The sequence below is a fragment of the Rhipicephalus sanguineus genome, chromosome 5 (genome assembly GCF_013339695.2).
Source record: "Rhipicephalus sanguineus isolate Rsan-2018 chromosome 5, BIME_Rsan_1.4, whole genome shotgun sequence".
In the NCBI taxonomy this organism is placed as follows: domain Eukaryota; kingdom Metazoa; phylum Arthropoda; class Arachnida; order Ixodida; family Ixodidae; genus Rhipicephalus; species Rhipicephalus sanguineus.
Genome location: NC_051180.1, coordinates 72,033,710 through 72,055,101, shown reverse-complemented (window position 1 = coordinate 72,055,101; position 21,392 = coordinate 72,033,710). Strand labels below are relative to the sequence as shown.

At 46.7% G+C, this 21,392-nt stretch overlaps 1 long non-coding RNA gene across 1 annotated transcript; it reads right to left on the bottom strand.

Moving 5' to 3' along the window:
• Window positions 1–1,762: 1,762 nt before the first annotated feature.
• LOC119393745 (uncharacterized) lies at window positions 1,763–9,128 on the bottom strand. The gene is made up of 3 exons (XR_005183986.2): window positions 8,941–9,128; window positions 5,888–6,018; window positions 1,763–1,902 (listed from the first exon to the last, which is right to left on the bottom strand). It is a non-coding gene; the product is annotated as an uncharacterized LOC119393745 (long non-coding RNA).
• Window positions 9,129–21,392: the final 12,264 nt, after the last annotated feature.

Below are 21,392 nucleotides of genomic sequence, written 5' to 3'. Positions count from 1 at the left end.
ACGCGAATATGTAGTGCTTCTACGGCTACCGCTCTCCTTGCATTTGGGAATAACGCTTTTCTGCTTTATTATCGCGTTAACTATAGCGACCAAAGCCTGCGTCTTTAATGGGGAAGAACGTGAGCTGCGCATACACGGACTTTAGAGAACTAGACGACGCATGTTTTCTGTTCTCGTTCTACACATGTCCTCAGTTCTCGATCGATTCCGACGATCTAGCGCAATTTTCTGTCCGGATTTTTAAAACTATAACGCATTCTTTCTTCCGCGTGGTCACAAACTGACACCACGTGGAAACAAATGAGATTGTTTGTACGAGTGAAATTGCTCCCCAAGAAAAGGTGGGCAGAAATATGGGCTTCAGAGCAGTGTGCATAGATTGCAATATTTAAAGTATAAAGACGATTTAGACAACCTGCTGTCACATGGAACTGGCAACACAGCATTTGTACAGAATCGTCTATCGTTCAGGGTATCATTAAGTTCTATCGCTCATCCTTTATAAATTAAATGCGGCCGCCGTGGCCGGGATTCGATCCCACGCCCTTTGGGTAAGCAGTCGAGCACCATAACCACACCACCGAGGCGCGTCTCTTTGATGGGGTCCTTCCATGCCAAACGTCCCCGACATCGCACTCATACTTCTCAAGATTCTGTTCTAAGAAATTGTGGGCAAGCTTTTTAGTGCAATATTCGACCTCTTTCATGACAGAATCATTGCAAGAAAATTTTTTTCTCTGTCCTTAGGAGGGATGTGAACGTTGCCATAGTGGTTGCTAGAAAAGGAATGGTGCTTTCTTGTTGCCTCTCATTGTCGTCCGCTATTCTCTCTCGCGATATGTTTTGTGGTGAAGCAAAACGGCGAGTCTGCGTCCATTCTGACAATTTTTAAAAAATTCTACAAAGTATATCAACACAATACAATAACACCATAAGCCAGATAGTTGCCAGTGTGTCAAAAAAAGTATGGAGATCAATCACCGAGAAGTTTCAAAGAATAAGGAGTGAAAACATAGAAAAATGTATAAGTGGGGGTGTCGCACCACCCATATACACACAAATGCGAATATACCACATCAAAGTCCAAGTGCCAAATTGCCAGACAAACCTTTTTTTTTTCTCAATTCAATTCTGCCAAAGACAGCATTTGAATAGAACCACCTCCTCGCCTTTGTCGCCAATAACCGAGACCATTAATCTTTTCAAGCTGCCATGCATAACATTGTGTAATGTACATGTATTAACAACTCTCCTCTGTAACACTGGCATTGAGAGTAAGTTAAATAAATAAATGACTCGTGTTCAGGCACATGCACTTTGGTGATGCAGTCAAATTAAAATTGGGTGCTTGCACTTGATTGGAAAGTTTAATTATAGTGATTTTTGTTTTAAGTGAGAAAATTTATGTTGAGCATCTGCCGCGTCCTTGGACGTCAGCTCGTAAGTCCGCTTCACTGTGCTGCGTGCTTCCTTGGGGCAAAGGAAAGATGCAGCGGCCACACGAGTGGTAAGATCGTATGCTGCTTTGTGTATTTCCATGTTTTCACAAGCATTCATCGGCTTTCTGCAGTGCTACCGATCCACCATGTTTCAGATGGTTTGTTCAGAAATATACTGTTACAGTATAATAAAAGTACATAAACACTGGGGATACACTTTTTATTCTTTTTTGCAGCTCCCATAAAGGTGATTCGCACAGATCATGGCTTGAAGCCGTCTGCTGCTTCAGTTTCTTATGCTTGGATCTTCAGCAAAGGTGAACTTTGCTCGGGAGATTGCGGCGCCGATCGAGCGCACAAATATTCCGCAGGTCATCCTTTGGCCGCATCCCTTGGAAGCACATAAAATAAGCATCGTGAATGATGAGTCTACTGCTTCCTTGTCATACTTTAGGTGGAGAGCCTGTAAAAAAAAAAGTTATAGAGTGATAAATATCTAAAAGGACGGTGCCACCTTACAATTACGGTGCTGAAGTGCGTGCCAACAAATGCTGCACTTAAGTGCAAGGCTCATTCTTAAAAGGTGTTAAGGGCCGGTTACACTCTTAAGTCAAAAGCTAAGTATAAAGTTGGTTCTTGAATGTGGCAGTTAGTGATGAGAAAAAAAAAAAACTGGGGGCAGCTACGCACTATGGCACAAAGCCTGAGGAAACAAAGCTAGTGGTGTTCCCCTCCTCCTCACCCTCTTTTCCCTTTCCACCCCTTGCTATAATGTACTATATAAGAATATGCTATGCTTCCCCATCTCCCCTCCTCCTCACACTCACTTCTGTTTCCCTTCCCTTTCCCATACTATTGGGCACGAAGCCCACCACTTGAAAAGCTGGCGCCACCGTCAGCGTGACAGATAGGCAGGATCAGCAGCAGCGTTGTCTGCTTAGGGAGCACCTACATGTGCTGAAAACAAAATTTTAGAATACCACCTGTGCTGTAATTTTGATTAAATGAGGAGTTCTCCCGTTTCGGATGAGCACTTGACAACACTTGAAAGCACAGAAATATGAAAACGTGAGCTTGGGCATGTTGGTATTCCATCTTAACACCTATAGCGCACAGAAAGGACAGGAACACAGAGTTATGGCGCGGACACAGCGCTAGCAGACATAGCGCTGCGTCTGCGTCGTACTTCTGTGTTCCTGTCTTTTCTGTGCGCTATAGGTGTTAAGAAGCAATATGTAATCCCTGTCTTTGAAGGGTTCTTATATGATAGGCCAGTACTCGGTGCCACAGTGCAGGATACACGCACCGGAGCCCAGTGCCAGCTTTCACACGTGTCCACCGGGTAAAAAGCTGAGTGAAGGTTGGATTGTGAAACTTAAAAATGGTACATGATCTCACACTGCCATAGGTTGGCAAACTCACTCATGAGTCGACTCACTTGGAGAGTCTGGCTGCGTAATACAAGGGCTGTCCGTAAAGTAAGGTTCGCAGTAATTTTTCACAATAAAAAACATGCTTATTGGCATTAAATAATACATGTTTGGAAAGCTTAGACTTTCCCCTATTTTTCAACATAATCACCGTGGAGATCAATGCATTTTTGCATGTGGTGTACCATCTTATTTATGCCTACATCGTAGAACTCTACTGCCATGCCACGTAGATAGCTTAAAACCTCTTCTTTAAGCTCCTCTTCGGTTCTGAAATGAATCACATCCAGGTATTTCTTCAATTCTGGGAAGAGATGGTAGTCACTTGGGGCTAAGTCTGGGCTGTAGGGCGGGTGAGTGACAGTATCCCATCCACATTTGTTGATGAGATCAATCGTTACACAGGCAATGTGCGGACGAGCGTTGTCCTGATGGAAACGCACTCCCTTCGTGAGTACGCCTCTCCTCTTGTTTTGAATCGCGCGGCGAAGGTTCTCCAGCGTCTCACAGTAGCGGTTCGCATTGATTGTTGTACCAGCGGGCATGAATTCGCACAACAATAATCCCTCCTGTCCCAAAAAACACTCGCCATCACTTTGCCGGTTTGAACTCTCGCGGCTTCGGCGACTCTGGATGTTTCCACTGGTGTCGTGTAGTGGACCCAGGTCCACTACACGACCCCAGTGACAATGAAGTCCAAGAATTTCTCGCCATCGGTTTCGTAGGCCTGAAGAAATTCGCAGGCTGCTTCAACACGTCTCCATTTATGGTTTTCTGTAAGCATTCCCTGGACCTACCTTGCAGAAACCTCTGCATACCTTAAATGGTCTGTCAAAATTTTGTCAATGCAGGTCTTGCTGACATCGGGGATCATCTCGCAGAGCTCCCGAACCGTCACCCTTCGATCTTTCAGCATTGTTTCTTCCACTTTCGCAATTGTTTCGTCCGAAACCGATGGGCGTCCAGAACGCTGTTCGTCATGGACATCTGCACGTCCGTCTTTGAATTTTCCGCACCATTTGCACACATGTTGAAAGCTCATACACTTTTCCGTAGACAATTGGGAATGAATGTCCACCGGCGCAGTGTTTTTTGCACACAAAAAACGAATCGCAGAGCGTAATTCGCACCTGACAGAAGAAGCGAGTGGGAGCTCCATTTCTAATGGCTGCCAAGCCTGAGTGTCGCAGACAGCTCGCCGGAAGCGGAGACTACGAGAGGGAAACCACGCTGCGTGACAGAGACGCTGAATCCAGCGCAGCAGTGTGTTTGTGACTGCAGCACCTTGGGAACCTTATTTGACAGAGCACCCTCATATTTTGGCAAGATTATGTCCGAGTCAGTGCAGCTGAGGAAAATTTTAGTGAGTCTGAGTCCGAGTGAAACCGCCTCCGAAATCTCTGCGAATGAATCCGCTCGTGCCTTGCGTTGAAAAGGTCGTGCAACTGACTTCGACGTTGTAATGAGTGACCCGTCGACCGGGTGGACGAACGATTTGACGCGGCTGCTGCGCCGAGGCGGACGCATAACCCCTCCAACTCGGAATTCAGTAGCCGGTAACGAGGAATATCGCTCGTCAGAGCTGAAAGCTGCTGACGGAAAGTTACGTCCATGTAACTGTAGCAGCATCGCCTATGAAGAACACAACGGTGACCGGCCTGCAAAACGAGGTGGACGCGCGAGACTGGAAGTCTCAAGCGGCCAGTGCCGAGCACTTTCGCGTACTCTGTCCCGCATACAACAAGTGCAACGCTGTAGAGGCTAGCGATACTTCGAAAAACAAAAATGTGTTTGCGCTAACAAATAGTTCAATGTCTTTACCGCCAGACTGTGATATTTTTTTCAGGCTGAGTAATACATGATTTGTGCCCTAATTAGAAATAAACAAACTCTGTTATGCGGCTTTTAATGTGCTGTTTCACATCACCTGACGTTTCGTTGTTTCAGTATTTCATTTGTAGCCGGTCGCGATGCCTCACACACACGCTCGTGCTCGGCTCACACGAGCATTCACAACCGCGAAAACTAAAGAAAGCGGACACGCGGATTTATACATTTTGCTGACCGAACAACTTGCACAGCTTCAACAGCGGTGCGCTTGATGTGTGAAACTGAGTGTAGTCAGGTCCGCTGAGGTACCACAACAACTTGGCTGCCAGCAGCGGCCTTCCATTTGGCATAATACACTGTATGTACTTATTATGTCGGTGGCTTGGCGTCATTGCTGCCCGCGCTATCATGTCCCGACTCCACCGGCTACATCAACAAGACTGCGAGTTTCATTCCGCACGCTTCGTGGCCCTGAACCGCGCTGCCAGCAACATACTTCCCATTTTCCTGCAAAGCTGGCAATGTCGGAATTCTAGGTCGCCAACGTCAAGTACGGAAGCCACTGCAACGCGCTTTATGCGCCATCCATCGCAGGGACGAGCATTTTACATAAAAATCCACAGCATGCCTGCACGGCCTAGCATTTCCACGACTATAATGACATTGACACATGCACTGTGCATAGATATGTGACACGTGTGTTTGCTTACATCGCTCTGTTGCACATACCTTTCCGTTCTCGTCGCGGTAGCCTAGTTGGTGACACAACGGAAAACAGCACCTTCCAACCATCTTTAGCAACACATTTCCAGCACAATTCACAACATGCGGGCTGACTGCCATGTTAACGAAACGCCGCGCACCGGCAATCGCAGTAGGTAGTCAACCTAGTCGCAGTGTCATCTGCTGTGGCGCCCTAAACATGGTGGCTTGGAGTTGTTCGCGTGAAGGGCGCTATGAAAACGGTCTATACAGCAGAGGAATGAGCAATTATGATCGAGTTAAACAGAGTGACTGTTGATATGAGGCTGCTAGAAACCTGCTTTCACTTGTGGAGCTGATGTTCGGCCCTCATTTTCTGTGGTTGGTGCATGAAGACTTAAGATTGTGTTTTGTTCTGTCTAGCACATCTGAACAACCTTGTACCAGTGCATGCACGTGGCCCTGTTAACATGAGAGTGTGTTCACCTTTGCAGCTCGCAGATGATGGTGCAAGGAGAATGCCAATATCTTCGTTATTGTACATTTCAAAACAGTTCTTCGACATATAATTCCCGTCCAGAAGTGTTACGTCCTTTAGTCATCCTACTGTGTTGCTCCTGAAATGCCAATAAAAAGCACAATGTGAAAATTTGCTTTGGTTTCTCTATTGAAAGACATTATTCAGAGTGCATGCCCAGACTCTAAAACATATTGACCAAGCATATTCACTGAACCAAGTGTGCAATGTGTCCAAGAACAAATAACTTCCAAGATTAGCAACATTTCAGTCCATAATCAGAATAAGCATTCCAACTATTTCTCAAGGTCATGAATTAAAATCATGTTTTGCGTCAAATTTGACAATAGCAGCATGCTTGGGCACAAAGTGCATGTTGATGTTGGGCAGCAGCTTGTTATGCGCAGTTTTTAGCAAATCTTTAACATTCATTTTTATGCACGTGGCTTTCAGTGACAATTGCCATACGTAGTAGTGTAATAGGGTTTATTGGAGAACAACGGATGCCCCACAGCGGTGGGGCTGCAGATGTTTACAGCCAGCCACTTTTGTAATGTGCAGAATGCTGAAGCAAGCAAATACATTTGTTTTCTCAACAAGGCCTGTGCATTGATTGATTGTGCCACTTAAAGGTCCCCTGACAACGCAACTTCAAAGCCAAAATCTTTTGTGTTACATTCTCCCGCACATATAGGCACCTCAATCCATGTATTACTGGTGAACGTAGTCTTAAACACATTTTAATATGGTTTCAAAGTAAGCGCAAATGCCCAAATTAGTGACAACTTGTGACCTCATAATCAGTATCATGCATTTAGTGGCTGCTCAGGCTCACTGATAATTCACCTGTTCTACGAGTATAGTCGACGTCAATGACAAGTTTGCAGGGCACACTGGCTGCTTACGCCAGTGGTATTTTAAACATTGCAAGAAATAAACAAACATTCAAATAATGGTGAGGATTTTTTCATTCCTGAGGGGGACTATGAAACAGGTGCCCTGCCGGCAGCTGTCCTTTAGTAAACAAAATTCGGCAAAAGCACCCTCGTCAAGTCACCTGCTCAAGAAACTCAACCACCTGAACGGAATGGAGTCACTATTAACACTTTACTTATTCTCATGCTGGTAATAAACTGCTTGCATCTAAAAAAAAAGATTTGGAAAAGTTTACAAAGGCAAACATTTCCAAGTCACTGTGGTATACGTGTAAGGTGATTATGTCAGCGTACAGCTTCATATTTGTTGTGTGACTGTCAGCTGATATCGTGGAATATCTCTGCTAGGAACACAATGGTGAAGTTGCTAAAAGAAGTTTGCCACCTAAACATACGGAATGAAAATACTGCTTATGGAGATTACACGCAGCAGTCTATAATGCAACGTGTTACTGCTGCTGGTCCTGGAACAACTGTAACATAAGCATTACAACAGCTGTAACTTGCAACAGTATAGTCACGGAACTTTCGGTTGGCAGCGAGCATTCTGTGTTGACATGGGCTGCGTGACAGCGTTTATCACAAAATTTTTTTTCTCTGACACCATTGATGCCCTAGCTGAGTTGTGTGCCACAAATATAGCAAGTGGTGACTTGTAAAGCTCGTAAGGCATCTGGTGAGCAGAGTTGCTTCAGCTCATCACTGCAGTGAGCATCGGGCTCTCGCTATCCACTCAACCTTCAAAATTGGATAGCACGAAATCGAACAGGTCCTGTGCATCTGTCCGATTTCGCGCTATCCAATTTTGAAGATTATGAACCAACTAGCCCAGCAAGATATTTTGTTTGTTATCCACCCAATGCCTGCAGGATCCACGTGTCTGCGGCTCTAGCTTCACCCCTGAAGACACAACCACTTTGCCCGAGTTGAGGCTGATCAGCGATCGCACTCATATACTTTTTGTTTGTTTGTCTGCATGCTTTTGGAGCAGATCTCAACCACTCCACACACTTGGTCTCTGTTGCCTGACGGCACACGCTCAATGGAGCTTGACCTGTCGAGTGCGCTGCAGTCGCCAGCGACGGTTGGCTGTTTTGACAAGTTGAGGAGGCAAAGCAGGGTTGAGGAGTGTGTCACTATAATTGCTTGCAGCTGCCTGGATACGCAGTGCGTGACTTAATTCATGGTGCGAATGATTTGATGATGATGAAGCCTAAATTCTTACAAAATTTCAGAAACAGTTTCAGGGTCCCTTCAAAGTCAAGTGTACTTGGCTCTTATCCTATTCGAAATTACCTTCGTGAATATTTTGTACAATGATGAGGCTGACATGTCTAGTTTAGTTTCTTTCATGTCTTCCTTTTTTGTACTAGTAAAACATTAGTGTTTTACCAACTCTCTGTTACATTCGAATGTTTGCATCTTGCCGTATGACCGTGGTATTTGTATGGCGTCACTCTCTGCGTACCTTTGCAAAAGACGGCGGCCGAGTGAACCGCTTGGGCACTCCGGACAAGTGTGATTCAGACTGTAAGACATGTTTCGGTACAAAAAACTAGTACAAGTAATCGCGAAGTTAACGAAACATCGCCCAGCGCACCATTAGAATAAAATGCTAAGTCGCTTCTTTAGCTGTTTCTTGTTTATAAGTACCAGGTTTTCAAACGTCCCAGTCGCCAAACAGGATTATTCATTACCGCAGTACAAAGAATCTAAGAACTTGCCTAGGATTAACGACAAGTGAATGCCCTTACTACTAGTTGAGATATCAGTAGCAGTTATCACTTACGCAAAGCCGAACATTGGACGAGTTGGTGCAAATTAACCATGTCCAACTGTAGCGACTGTAGTGCATGAAACACACGATCGGTTCTTTCGCAGCAAATTATTTTCTGCTCGCGCAGCGATCGCGGATGAGCCTCTTGTGCCGCAGTTCGAAATGTTTATCACGCTCCGAACCCACAACGTAAGAACGGCAGCATAGCTATACTATCACACTTTGATATGTAACCGGTACGCCGGCACTTGTGGCTATTACTCGCGACAGAGACTAGCGGAGCAAAACTCGAACAGAGATCGCTACTTACTTGTTGTGGCAAAGCAGCGCATTGCAGCATCTTCGCTCTGCTTCGCCCTCGACGTCCGTCAATCAAGCAAAGGCGGTCACGACAAAGTCGCTACGGGACACCGGTTCACGGACTACGCTGTCGAAACGAAAGCTGCACGACACGCGGTCATTGTCGTCGGTACAGAGACGAGAGACGAACGCGCGATACCGTGCGCACGTAGAACACAGCCGACACCGGTCGGGGGAAGCGGCTTTCCAAAAAGCTCCGCCAAGAAGTGACGGCGCCACCATCGAAAATCCCTGAGATTCTCTTCCTAGGTACCTAGCTGACAAACACAAAAGGATTCTGTACGCTTTTTAGACGCTCGCGTAAGGCGAGTGACCTAGAATAGAGGGAGTGTCCAAAGCGCCGCGCAAATACATGGGAGGAGCGAGGGCCTTTTGCGGTGAACTCCCGCGCCACGGCGCTGCCGTGCCGGACCCGTGGACTTTCTCCGCGGCGGAAGCCGTGCCAAAGCGGCGAGCGTCTGCTCCGCGCCTGATATTTTGGCCGCTGTTAGCTAAAATTGCGGGAATTCGTGCAATATTTAATACTGCGCCACTGCAACATAATACTGCAGCGACTCATCGCACAGAGAATGCGTTTGGACGTTGAGAAACGGGGATTTTGTATATCTCCTTTCAGCTGGTTCGTCACCTCAGTGGTGTACACTTACGCAGCTGTTTGAGGACCGCATTCAGCGCGCACTTCATCGTGAGAGAAGGCGCTTAATTTACTTTGGTGTGGAATGACGAACGTAAACTTGCTGCAGGAGAGAATAAAATGGAAAAAATTGGCCGCGTATCTGCGTGCTTCGCTGCAAATGTCGTGTAAAGACGATAGAAGAGGCGCTGTGTGAGATATGGACGCCATCTGGCAATACGTCGGGAAACATGAGTGCTGTGTTGCGTGCTGGTAGTCCCGGCGCAGCAGCAGGCGAAGACCGGCGGTGACCAACGCGACCGGCGGGGACGCCAGCCAGCCCGAAAACGCGGTTTGGCGCGAAGCGCTGAAGCAGAGAAACGTCCGCACTCAACGAGTACTCTCCACACACGCTTTTATTTACACGTCGCCTGGGTAAAACAGGAACGCCAGAGCGGCGCCCACAACCGGCAGCCTGAAGGCCGCCCACAACGCTGCTTTTTCATTTTTTAAATATTTTTTTTTCACCTTCTTGGCCTTCTCAAAACTAACGTTTTTCAACACCAACCCATGGCATTCGTACAGTGCAATACAGAACCGAAACCGAAACACAACAATGAGCTCGTGCGAAGGGCACGGAGGAAGGCAAATTTCAGCGCAGTCACATTTTCAGCTTTGTTGAAACAGCGCTCACTAGACGACGACGAAGTAAAAGAAGGCACAGGACAGGCGCTGCCTGTCCTGTGCCTTCTTTTACTTCGTCGTCGTCTAGTGAGCGCTGTTTCAACAAAGATGAACGCATACCAACTCGCTCAAGCTTCCATTCTTATGCATTTTCAGCGCAGCTTAAGAAACTAGGGTCCTTAAAATTACGTATGTATGCATTTTCTATTAAAGGAACACGCCACCTAATACTTACCTAGTGATGTTGCACCTCAGATATGCATGATATTTACTTTTTGATCGACAACGTTCACAAGTATGAACAGCCGTGCCAGTTCAAGACGGCTGGCCCTTGGGCAAGTGGTTCAACTTTGGCCGAGTGGCTGAATCGAGGGACGTGCCGACAAACAGAAAGACAGACAGACAGACAGACAGAAAGACAGACCAAAATTTCTGCGTTTAAGTTCCCCAATAAAGACTATCGTCTTTAATAACCAAGAGAACGTAGCAGATATGCACGTAGTAAATGGGTGGCCCTTGCTAACGCGTTTGCACCCTTGATATCCTTTCTTTTATTTTGTGCGTTCGATTTGTTTTACAAGGCTGCCTCCCGCGCTCTGTTGTTTCAAGCCTTTTCATGCGAAGCCGAATGTGTCCATCGGCGTGGCCGCGGTACCGAAAGCACAAAATTACACGCGTAACTCGCGTCTCATTCACTTGATATACACGAAAATTTGCATGGAGGGGCTTTAATGTATGCCCAACATGACCGATAGGTCATGACATCACTAACTTGACATGCTTGCCATTTGCGTAACGACTAACAATAATAATAATATGGCGTGTGGCGCGCAACCCCGTTTTCTCCGACCAGAAATAATTCTGGCGATGTGTGGTCTGGCGATTTGTCTCCGTCTGGTGATAAAAACGTGGTCGTCACTAATATCGATGTCAACACGTAAGACTTACTCATACATTTTGAACAACTGACCGTCTAGGTAAAATGTATGCCAAAATACATGAAAACAAAGCAGGGTCCCTTTTACGCATTCGCCTGAGACGTCTCGAAAACAAATGCTATCTTCTTCTGTTTCTTCAGTCAGTGCATTGATCCTCCCTCTCCCGAAGCTTTCTGCACATAACATGGTTTCAGAGTGCCCACAGGATCGAAGGCATTGCAAGCTTTCTGCACCTTGCCTGCTTTTACATTGCCTCCGTGATCGGCGACTAATCACGGAGGCAATGCAAAGCGACCATGTCATGTGCTGGCGTCATCCTGAGACGTCACGTTAAATGGCGGTTTTGTCAATCTGTGACGTCATGGTGACGTCATCGCGTGATGATTTCGCGCATCATTCGTGTTGGCGACGTGGGACGCCGACGGTCAATTTTCGTGTTTGATGAGGCATCTAAGGCTTTGGCCTTAAAAAAAACAGGACAAACCAAAGTAAATGAAACGATAACAGTGCAACATCGTGTATGCGTCACTTCATGTAACAAGCGATCGCCCGAAAACAAACGTGATTCTCAGCTCAGAGCATCTGATTACACGCGCCTGCGGAACAAAAGAGGCGTGCTCGCGTCTTTTGTCTTTTGATTACACGCGTCTGCGGGCAAAAGTGTTTGCGCACGGTGAGCCTTGTTGTGCGCTAGCTCAGAAGCACCAATAAGCCAACAGCGTTGCGGTCATATGGCCGTCTCTACTCTTTTTTTTTTGTTTCCCTTTCCCGGTGTGCTCTGAGTGCCAGTGGAGGCTAATTAATTGTCGAATAAAGCGGTGTGCAGATGGCTAGCAAACCACTGGCGACCCTGAGTGAAAAGCTCGTAACTTAATAGAACTTTTTGTTGGGCTAGTTGGTACATGCTTACTGAAAAACCAAAAAGACGCGTACCATCAAGGAAAAAAGTAAGGACAGGACAGAAAGGGCGTCCTTTCTGTCCTGTCCTTACTTTTTTCCTTGATGGCACGCGTCTTTTTGGTTTTTCGAAAAGCTCGTAGTGTGAAGCGGTCAACTGCGCGTAAGTATTTCAACTGACTGCGCAGGTAATTGGCTTTTTTTATTACTCTTAATTCTTGCATGCGTGATGCTATTGCCCGATTACTCGTGTGAATAAGTTTTTTTTTTTTCGTTCTTTGCTTGTGCGTGTTCGTTTTGCTCGTTTTTACGCACACACCAACGTTCTCGGACTCTGTGACAGGAACTAGGCCACGCTGACGCCGCTTGACACATGATTTTTTCCATTCTGTTGTTGCCCCAGCATTAACACAATGCTTAATGATAGATAAGCACCATTCCGCACCGCATTATAAAGGTTAAGTAGATTTCAAATGCCCTGTGTGGAAACTCGGCGCAGAAAACTACAGCGCGTAGCAGACGCCCTTCGCTTTCCGCGCGCTTCCCGAGAGCGGAAAGCCCACGGGTCCGGCGCAGCAGCGGCGCGGCGCGGGAGTTCACCGCAAAAGGCCCACGCGGGAGCCGGCGCTTTGGACACTCCCCCTATTCTAGGTCACTCCAATTCGGTCGTTAAACTTGTCTGTCATTTATGAGCTTGTGTCAAAATCACGAATGAAATTGACAGCCCCTTTAGGTAACGCTAAGAATAGCACAGGAGAAATCCTGTCCTTTCACGCTTGATACAACGTTAATTCACGTTTGATTCACCTTCCATTCACTTTATTACACATGTGATTCAAGTTTATTTCACCCAAATTCACCCATATTCCCGTTAATTTACTTTGACTCACATTTGAGTCACCTTGCGCACTTAGTTATCACTCTAATCACTTTGCATGTCCTCACCACCTTGATTTACCGTAATTCATTCCTGGTTCACCTATATATACCTTCATTCCTCACCAGGGGTATGCAGGTATGAGCTACATGTGACTTTGGGTGCCATTCGTGTTCACACCGCCGATGCCGGCTTTTTTGACCGTAAGCATTTTGGGTCTTTCGCCTTAAAATAAAGCATCGTGGCCATTATTACAAGAAACATGTTACTTTCGGTAGAACTCTTTAATCAAAAGTCCAGCCAATCAGGCTGTTCGGCATATTCGGAGGCCAGGGGCGTATCCAGAAATATTTTTCGCGGGGAGGGGGGGGGGGCTTCAACCATACTTTATGTATGTTCGTGCGTGTGTATATACGCAAGCAAACTTCAAAATTTGAGGGGGGTTTGAACCCCCCCAACCCCCCCCCCCCCTTGGCTACGTCCATGGCGGAGGTTGCTGGTCAATGCAGAAAACACATCAAAAAGAGTCATAGTTTCTCCGCAAGGGTGAAGCAATGAATGTGATTAAACAAATTGGAACTTTATACGAAGTAAGGATGGAAGCTAACACTTTTAGGATCTGCTCTCGCATAACTCAGCAAAACGCCGGCCGACGCGCTTCATTTCTACTTGAGCGGCACCCGTCTGCAGCCTTCGAAAGCTTGCGCTCGCACATAGAACATGCGACGCGCGGGGCGAAGTCATCGATTTGGTCTTTATACGGAACATGATGGTGACAGCAAAAAACGTCAGGCCTGCAGGGAAAGCGCAGCACAGTCACAGCCAGGGTGTCGGAACGGAACGAAAACCGAAAACGAAAAACGAAAAAAACGATATTTTGGACTGGAACGAAAACGTAACCGAAACTTTATCTATTATTTCGTTCCGGAGTGAAAACGAAATTTTTTCAATCGTTTTTCGGTTCACGAGAAAACTTCGCAATCCGGGGCAACTGAGCTCGTGCAATATGAGCATATCTCAGGGTACGGTATTAGCGCGTACCTCAGGCAGGAATTCCAAAGCAAAGATATGTTGAACTTGTGCGAAAACCGAAAACAGTGGCCACCAGAGATGTTTATGTTGACGCAAGTGGATTTTTGCGCGCCTGTCACGCAGGCCAGCGTAGAGAGGGCATTGTCGGCGCTGAAGTTTGTTACAGCGAAAGCTGTTATGAGATCATAACGGCTGATTTTGGTGCCATAGTTGTCCACCGCCGCCGGTGTCCGTGACCGCTATCGCGTGATATAAAAAAATAAATGAGAAACAATTTTCTAGGATCGGATGGCATTTCAACCCGCGCCCTCTGCGTGGCAGTCGGGTCTTCCACCACAGTGCCACGCTAGTGCTTCTAGAGTGACCTCATGGTGACCTAGAATAGGGGAAGTGTCCAAAGCGACGCGCGAATACATGGGAGGAGCGAGGGGCCTTTTGCGGTGAACTCCCGCGCCGCGGCGCTGCTGTGCCGGACCCGTGGACTTTCTCCGCGGCGGAAGCCGCGCCAAAGCGGCGAGCGTCTGCTACGCGCCTGATATTTTGGCCGCTATTAGCCAAAACTGCAGAAATTAGGGCAATATTTAATACTGCGTCACTGCAACATAATACTGCAGCGACTCAGCGCACAGGGAACACGTTTGGGCTTTGTAAAAAGGGAATTTTGTATCGTTTCAGCTGGTTTGTCACCGCAATGGTCTACACCAGGGGCGTAGCCAGAAATCTTTTCGGGGGGGGGGGGGGGGGTTCAACCATACTTTATGTATGTTCGTGCGTGCGTTTGTATGTGTGTGTATATATATACGCAAGCAAAATTGAAAATTTTCGGGGGGGTTTGAACCCCCCCAACCCCCCCCCCCCCCCCCGCTTGGCTACGCCCCTGGTCTACACTTACGCGGCTGCTTGAAGAACGCATTCTGCGCGCAATTCATCATGAGGGGAGGCGCATGTACTTTCGTGTGGAATGACGAACGTAAATGTGCTGCAGATGAGAATAAGCTGGAGATCGCGAAGATAACCAGGAGAATACGTAGCAGAAATGCACGTATGAAATGGCTACCTCATGCTAACGCGTTTGCACCCTTCATATCCTTTCTTTTTTTTCGTGCGTTCGATTTGTTTTGCAAGGCTGCTCTGCTGTTTCAAGCGTTTTCGTGCGAAGGCGAATGTGTCCGTCGGCGTGGCCGCGGCACCAAAGTAAAAAAAAAAATTACTAGCATAACTCTCGCGTCTCGTTAACTTTGCATACACGAAAATTGGCATGGTCAGCACATGACGTCACGGTGAATGACTTCAGGACGACGTCATAGTGACGTCACAAATTTGGTCGATCTGTGACGTCATCACGTGATGATTTTGTGCATCACTCGTGTTGGCGGTGCAGGACGTCGATGGTCAGTTTTCGCGTTTGGAGGCATCTAAGGCTTTTGCCTTTAAAAAACAACACAAATCAAAGTAAATGAAACGATAACAGTGCAACACCGTGTATGCTTCACTTCATGTTACCAACGATCACCCGAAAATAAACGTGATTCTTAGTTCAGAGCAGCTGATTACACGTGTCTGCGGGACAAAAGAGGCTTGCTTTAGCCGTCCTGTCCTCTCTTTATATTTTTTAAAGAGATGACCAGACACGTAGTTTCAGTACTCCGGGGCTTCAGTATGCGGTCGGGTGCCGTGTTGACGCGCAGTCGATTGCCACGAAAACAATTGTATTTTATGTAACTGCTGGTCCACATCTTTTTCTAAAGTATCTGAACCGCGCGAACGCTAACCGCCGCGAACCGTGAAAATATCTGAAGTTGAGAATTAGTTGTTTGAAACTGTTTTCATTTCGTATGGTGAAGGGTTGAAGCAATGCACGCATCTCGCTCAAACGTCTCATACTGACGTTCAGCGATCCCTGTAGAGCGACGCATGATTGACCACAGCTCGCTCTGAAACATCTAGACATAAGAGATCTCTGAACAATTTTCCGAAGTGATTGAAATGTTACACTTTCACGTTTGTAAATTCCTTACCGTGTTCTTGTTCAGGCAGCTATTTAACTTGCACGGCAAGAATGAGGATATTTGTAACTTTATTTCATGATATCTGCATATTTTAAAAGCATTTTTTATATTACGCCTTTTATGCAAAAACTTGTGTGGAATAAGGTTAGTTTACCAGGCATTGCTTTTCTTTCAAATTTTTGCGCACGGTGAGCCTTGTACGCTACCTCAGAAGCAAAAATAAGCCAAGAGCATTAATTGCAATCGTATGGCCGCCCATACTCTTTCTTTTGTTTACTTCACGTTTTCCCGGTGTCCTGTGCCCATAATAAAGCGCTAGTGGAGGCTAACAAACTGTTGGATAAAGCGCTGCGCATATGGCGAGCAAACCACTGGCGACCATGGGTAAAAACTCGTAGTGTGGAGCGGTCACTGCGCCTAAGTATTTCAGCTGACTGCGCGTGTAATTTACTTTTTTTTTATTACTCTTAATTCTTGCATGCGTGATTCTATTGCCCGTGCGAATAAGTTATTTTCTTTCTTTCCTTGTGTGTGTTCGCTTTGCGCATTTTTACGCACGCATCAACGTTTTCGAACTTTATCACTTGAACCCGGCCACGCTGATGCTGCTTGACACATGATTCTCTGCATTCTGTTGTTGCCCCAGCACTAATACAACGCTTGAAGGTGGATAAGATCCATTCCGCACCGCATTATTAAAGTTAAGTAGGCTTCAAGTGCCCTGTGTGAAAACTCAGCGCAAAAACCTACAGCGCGTAGCAGACGCCCCTCGCTTTCCGCGAGCTTTCCGAGCGCGGAAAGCCCACGGGTCCTAGAGTCACTGGAAAATTTCAGAGTACCGCAAAGGTAGGCTGCACGCGGGCAACATTGGGCGGCGGCGGCCATTTCCCTTCCGGACCGTCCGGCGCGTTAGTACCGTGTGTTGAGAAGTGACCGATCTTTTCGCCTCGATGCCGTGTTACGCTCGGCGTAGCTTCAATATGTGTGTGTGTGTTTCTTCAAAAGGATATCAGAAGTGATTTCGAGTCATCGACAGTTATGAATCGACTGCGCGGTAAGCGGTGTAGCTAATGAAACTTGCGGCGAATGTTGCCATGTGCTCGCGAACTCTCTTCGTGGTTTCATCGGTCTCTTTTCGTTTCACGGCCGGGTGTGTTCGCAAGGTCCGGAGCTATATAGTTGTATTAGCGTAATGACCGTGCGAGATGCCATTTACTTTGACACTTGGTGAATGTTGACTGTTTGCGCTAGCTTTGCAGTCGGTGTTCAGGTTCACTTCATAGCGCATTCGAGAACATTATCGAACATCGCGAACATTCAGCATTGCGTCTTTCGACTGATCGCTGACGCATACCTTACTTGCGCACCATGCTTGCTGTTCAGCTGGGTGTTCATCTGTAATAGAAGTGGTGTGTGCGGTAAGTGGAAGTTGTGCGCGAAGTATTTGCCTCGGTTCGGAAGGCCAGCAGCCGAACGCACGGGCGAATCAGCGTGCGGTAGGTAAGGTGCATCTTATTTTGCGAATACGTTGTCATTTCCTGACAGGTAGAAAAGAGGCCATCGAAAATGATTGACGTCACTACTCAGTTGTTTCATTTCCTATTTTTTGTCTCCTTAATATTCCCAACGTTGCAGTGCATTTGCAAATAATTTGCTGTGTTCCGACAAAGTTTTTTTTTTTTGCGTTGCCAGCGCGTAAACAGCTGGGGTTCGGTTTCTGCACTGCTTTTAATTTCAACTTTATTTTTTCGTAATGCACTCTTGGTAAAACTTACTCGGCGCAGTGCTTTATGTTATTTTGATCAGAAATAGCACATCCCGAAACTTCTTAACGCGCATGCTACTGCAACGCAGTATGTATATAGATCTGGGGCTCGCATGAAATCGATTCCCTCAATGCGTGGGAGGATAAGCCGATTTTTTTTTTTCTGCTGTGACCATTTCTCACCCACTAAACAGTATTGTGGGTACGCTCGGCGCAATGCAGCATTAGCAACATTAAAAAAAAAATAAATAAAATACGCTTAAAACATTGCCTTGTACCAAGTTTATCAACAGAGTTCCATGCTTCAGGTTTGCGCAGTGGCAAATGATCATGCGACAATTGCCTTCAAGGTATACAGTAAACAGTTATTATTTTAATAAGTCTTCGATTTCGTTCTCGTGCGCGACACGCTTATAACTCGAAATGCATGCACAATCTGTTCAACAGATCGAGATATAAACAGCCGAGCAAATAGAAAGGTATGTCTATGTAGTTATCAGTATCGCTGAACATAGCGAACAGAAAAGGTGAAGTATCCTGTGGCATGAGAGCTTTTCCAGCAAAGTTTGTGTAGTTCACTACAGAAAGGAGTGTTCTTCGAGGGGGGCGAATTCATTCCGCGGCCAACTATGCAGCCACGTACAACGACGCTCTTTGACTTTAATGTTTCCCACACGGAATGCAAAAATATGCGAAATTCCCGGAGTAGCTCACCAGCAACGTTCGGTTACTGGCGAGCTACTCTCTGGCATCTGCATGACGCGTTTAAAAAAGCGACGAAGTACTTCTAGGGACCGCTGTACTGCTAAATGTCCGGCCGCGCTCTGCATTCAACGCGCCTGTACCCAAAGCGCTTGGAAGGGATATGGCGGCGAGAGGTCACGTGATGCGAGTAAGCCAATCGCGTCGGCGGCGGCGCGCGGAAAACAGATGCGATACTCTGAAGTTTTTCTAGTGACTCTAACGGGTCCGGCGCAGCAGCGGCGCGGCGCGGCAGTTCACCGCAAAAGGCCCGCGCGGGAGCCGGCGCTTTGGACACTCCCCCTATTCTAGGGCACTCTAGCGTAAGTATATGAAGTGCCCAAAAGGCAGTGTCTCCTTCCACCGGGTGGAAGGAGACGTTAGGTGGGCAAAGCGTTCGGCAGTGACTATTCCGACCCTCGTGAAAATAGCGCTTCGTTATTCTGACGCGGGTCAGAATAAGCAAACGCTATTTTCACGCAACTTGGCTTGGATCTGTGAAAGATTGTGGCTTTTTGCCTAAACTTTACGACGACGATTCAGGCAACCTACAATAGGCTCAATAGGCATGTTTTATTTTTTATTTTTTGTGTGTGTGTTATCGACTGCACACTTACGTCGATGTTCGTGTGCGGCTATTTATCGTTGCCCGTGTGCTCAGAGAACACCCATACACTTGTGTGCTTGTTGAGGAGTGAATAATGGGATCGTTGGTCTTTGAATGCGTGTGTTATCGGCTGCACACTTACGTAATTTGTGCTCGGTATGGCTTTTGTGTGGTGCCTTTGTGTGGTGCGTGTGCGGTGGTCGATTTGTGGCCATCCGTTCGTTGTACTGGTTGTACCAGTTATACTGTGCGCGTTTCAAGGAAAGTACGTTTTTCACTTGCATGACCATACAAAGCGTTCGGCAAACTGCGCGATTGTGTCGGCTCAGCGAAGCTGCTTTTCCGTCTCGATTGAGGAATACATTTCGATCGCGATTGAGCGCGAGTTCCTTAATCGCGATTGCCTTATGCGGAAGGGAGTCCACTGCGGTCACGAAATTCCATCCGATCGAAAGTGCGGCAAGTTTGGCAGGTTTGTAAAGATGCATGACTTCGGAATGAGTAGCGCATAAACAACGGAGGCAAAGAAGACGTAGACAGAACAAGCGCTGAACTTCAACCCATGTTTATTTGGGAACATACATGAATATATACTAACTCTAATCACGAAGATCTCACGCATCGCGCTTATAAATGACAGTTCTAAACCCTTTACTCCATCAAGGAAGAAACTGACCCTACCAAGTAAGGAACCCCGCATGCGTCGCCTGCAATGATACAGGGGTGGAAGTGCTGCGCCATTTGCGCCACGCTGCGCCAATCCGCTTCTGCTGCGCCAATCTGCTCAAAAACGCATTATTGAGCCAAAACTGCTCCCAGGCGGCCTTTGGTGCTTTCATGTGCCACTGGCATCTTTGGCGTGGCATGCCCGAGTGAGCTCATATCAACCTGGCGCGCTCTCCGTGACATTCGTTACGGCACGAAAAAGCTAGTGAACGGTAAAGGGCAGGAGAGAGCTAGCTACTGGAAAGTAGCTGCTCAGTCACTTTTCCATTGTCACACCGGCGGTGACGGAATTTTGTGAAGATTTCAGTTTTCTCGTTTTCTCATTTGTACATTTCAGCTGGTGTTTCGTTAATATGAACATAAAAAAATTATTCGAAATGTAGTTGGGTTTAGCTACGCAATGCATTGCTTATCTCTATTTTCTTCTGGGTTCTCACCTCGTCTGTGGGGCTTTAAGAACGGGGCATTAGCTTTTTTAACCCACGAAACATGAAACCTCCATAAAACAGTTTATGGAGGTTTATAGAGGTTTTGAACGTTTCAAAGGAGTTTTGCAGAGGTTTTGTGTTTCATGGGAAGTTATTTTTGTCGAGTCTCATTGTGTTTGGAACAAAGGTAACTTTTATTAGCCTAAACCTCGTTTTCCTTCAGTTGTTTTTCATGTCAGCTGCAAAACATGAACGTTTTTCATTCGTGTGAGGTCTACCGTAAAATTCAGAAAAAGCGTCATCCCGCCACCCCCCCCCCCCTGCCCCCAACAAGCCAAAATACCGGCAAAGTGGAGGGAAGCAGGGGGCAGATTCCCGGAACAGCACGTAAATTCAAGATGGCGGCGGTAAATTTTGCTCCGAAAAAGAAAAAAAAGATGCATGCGGACTTCCTCACAAGTCTTCCCGATTTCCTTCCTGGCATGACGCATAACAACGGCCCTCAAGCACAACAAATGCAATGGCAACGCGATCAAACCGCAGGAAGCATGACATGGAAGCACCTCCGATGATGCGCCAACGCAGCAACGCTAAGCAACAAACACCGGCCTCGAAGGCCTTACATTAGCTGACTACATCGTCATAGCTACAATCTTGGTATACTGATCTCGAAGGCCATGCTTTTGTTCATGGGGCCCTGAAAATTGTCATGGGTGTCTTGCGCTAAGTGTGGGGTGCGATATTCATTTGGGAGAACAAAGAATCAAATTTTTACAACAAATTTCACCCGCAGGAGCTTAGAGATTGGGCTGCTAAGCAGGATTGGATGGTATTCAAGGAGGCTACTGTTGCATTGATGCCACATAATAGGGTACGAAGACAAGGCGGGAGGGGGGGGGGGGGCTGCGCTCTCCCGGAACGGCGTGAAAATACGACATTAGTAGTGTGATTTGAAACGGCGCTTGCTCGAAATTTTACGGTAGTCAAGTGTAGCTATCCAAAGCATCGCTTATCACTTGTTTTATCTTAGTTAGTGCTGCGCAAGCTGTGCTGCTTTAATCATAGAAAGATACAAGTATGGTTGG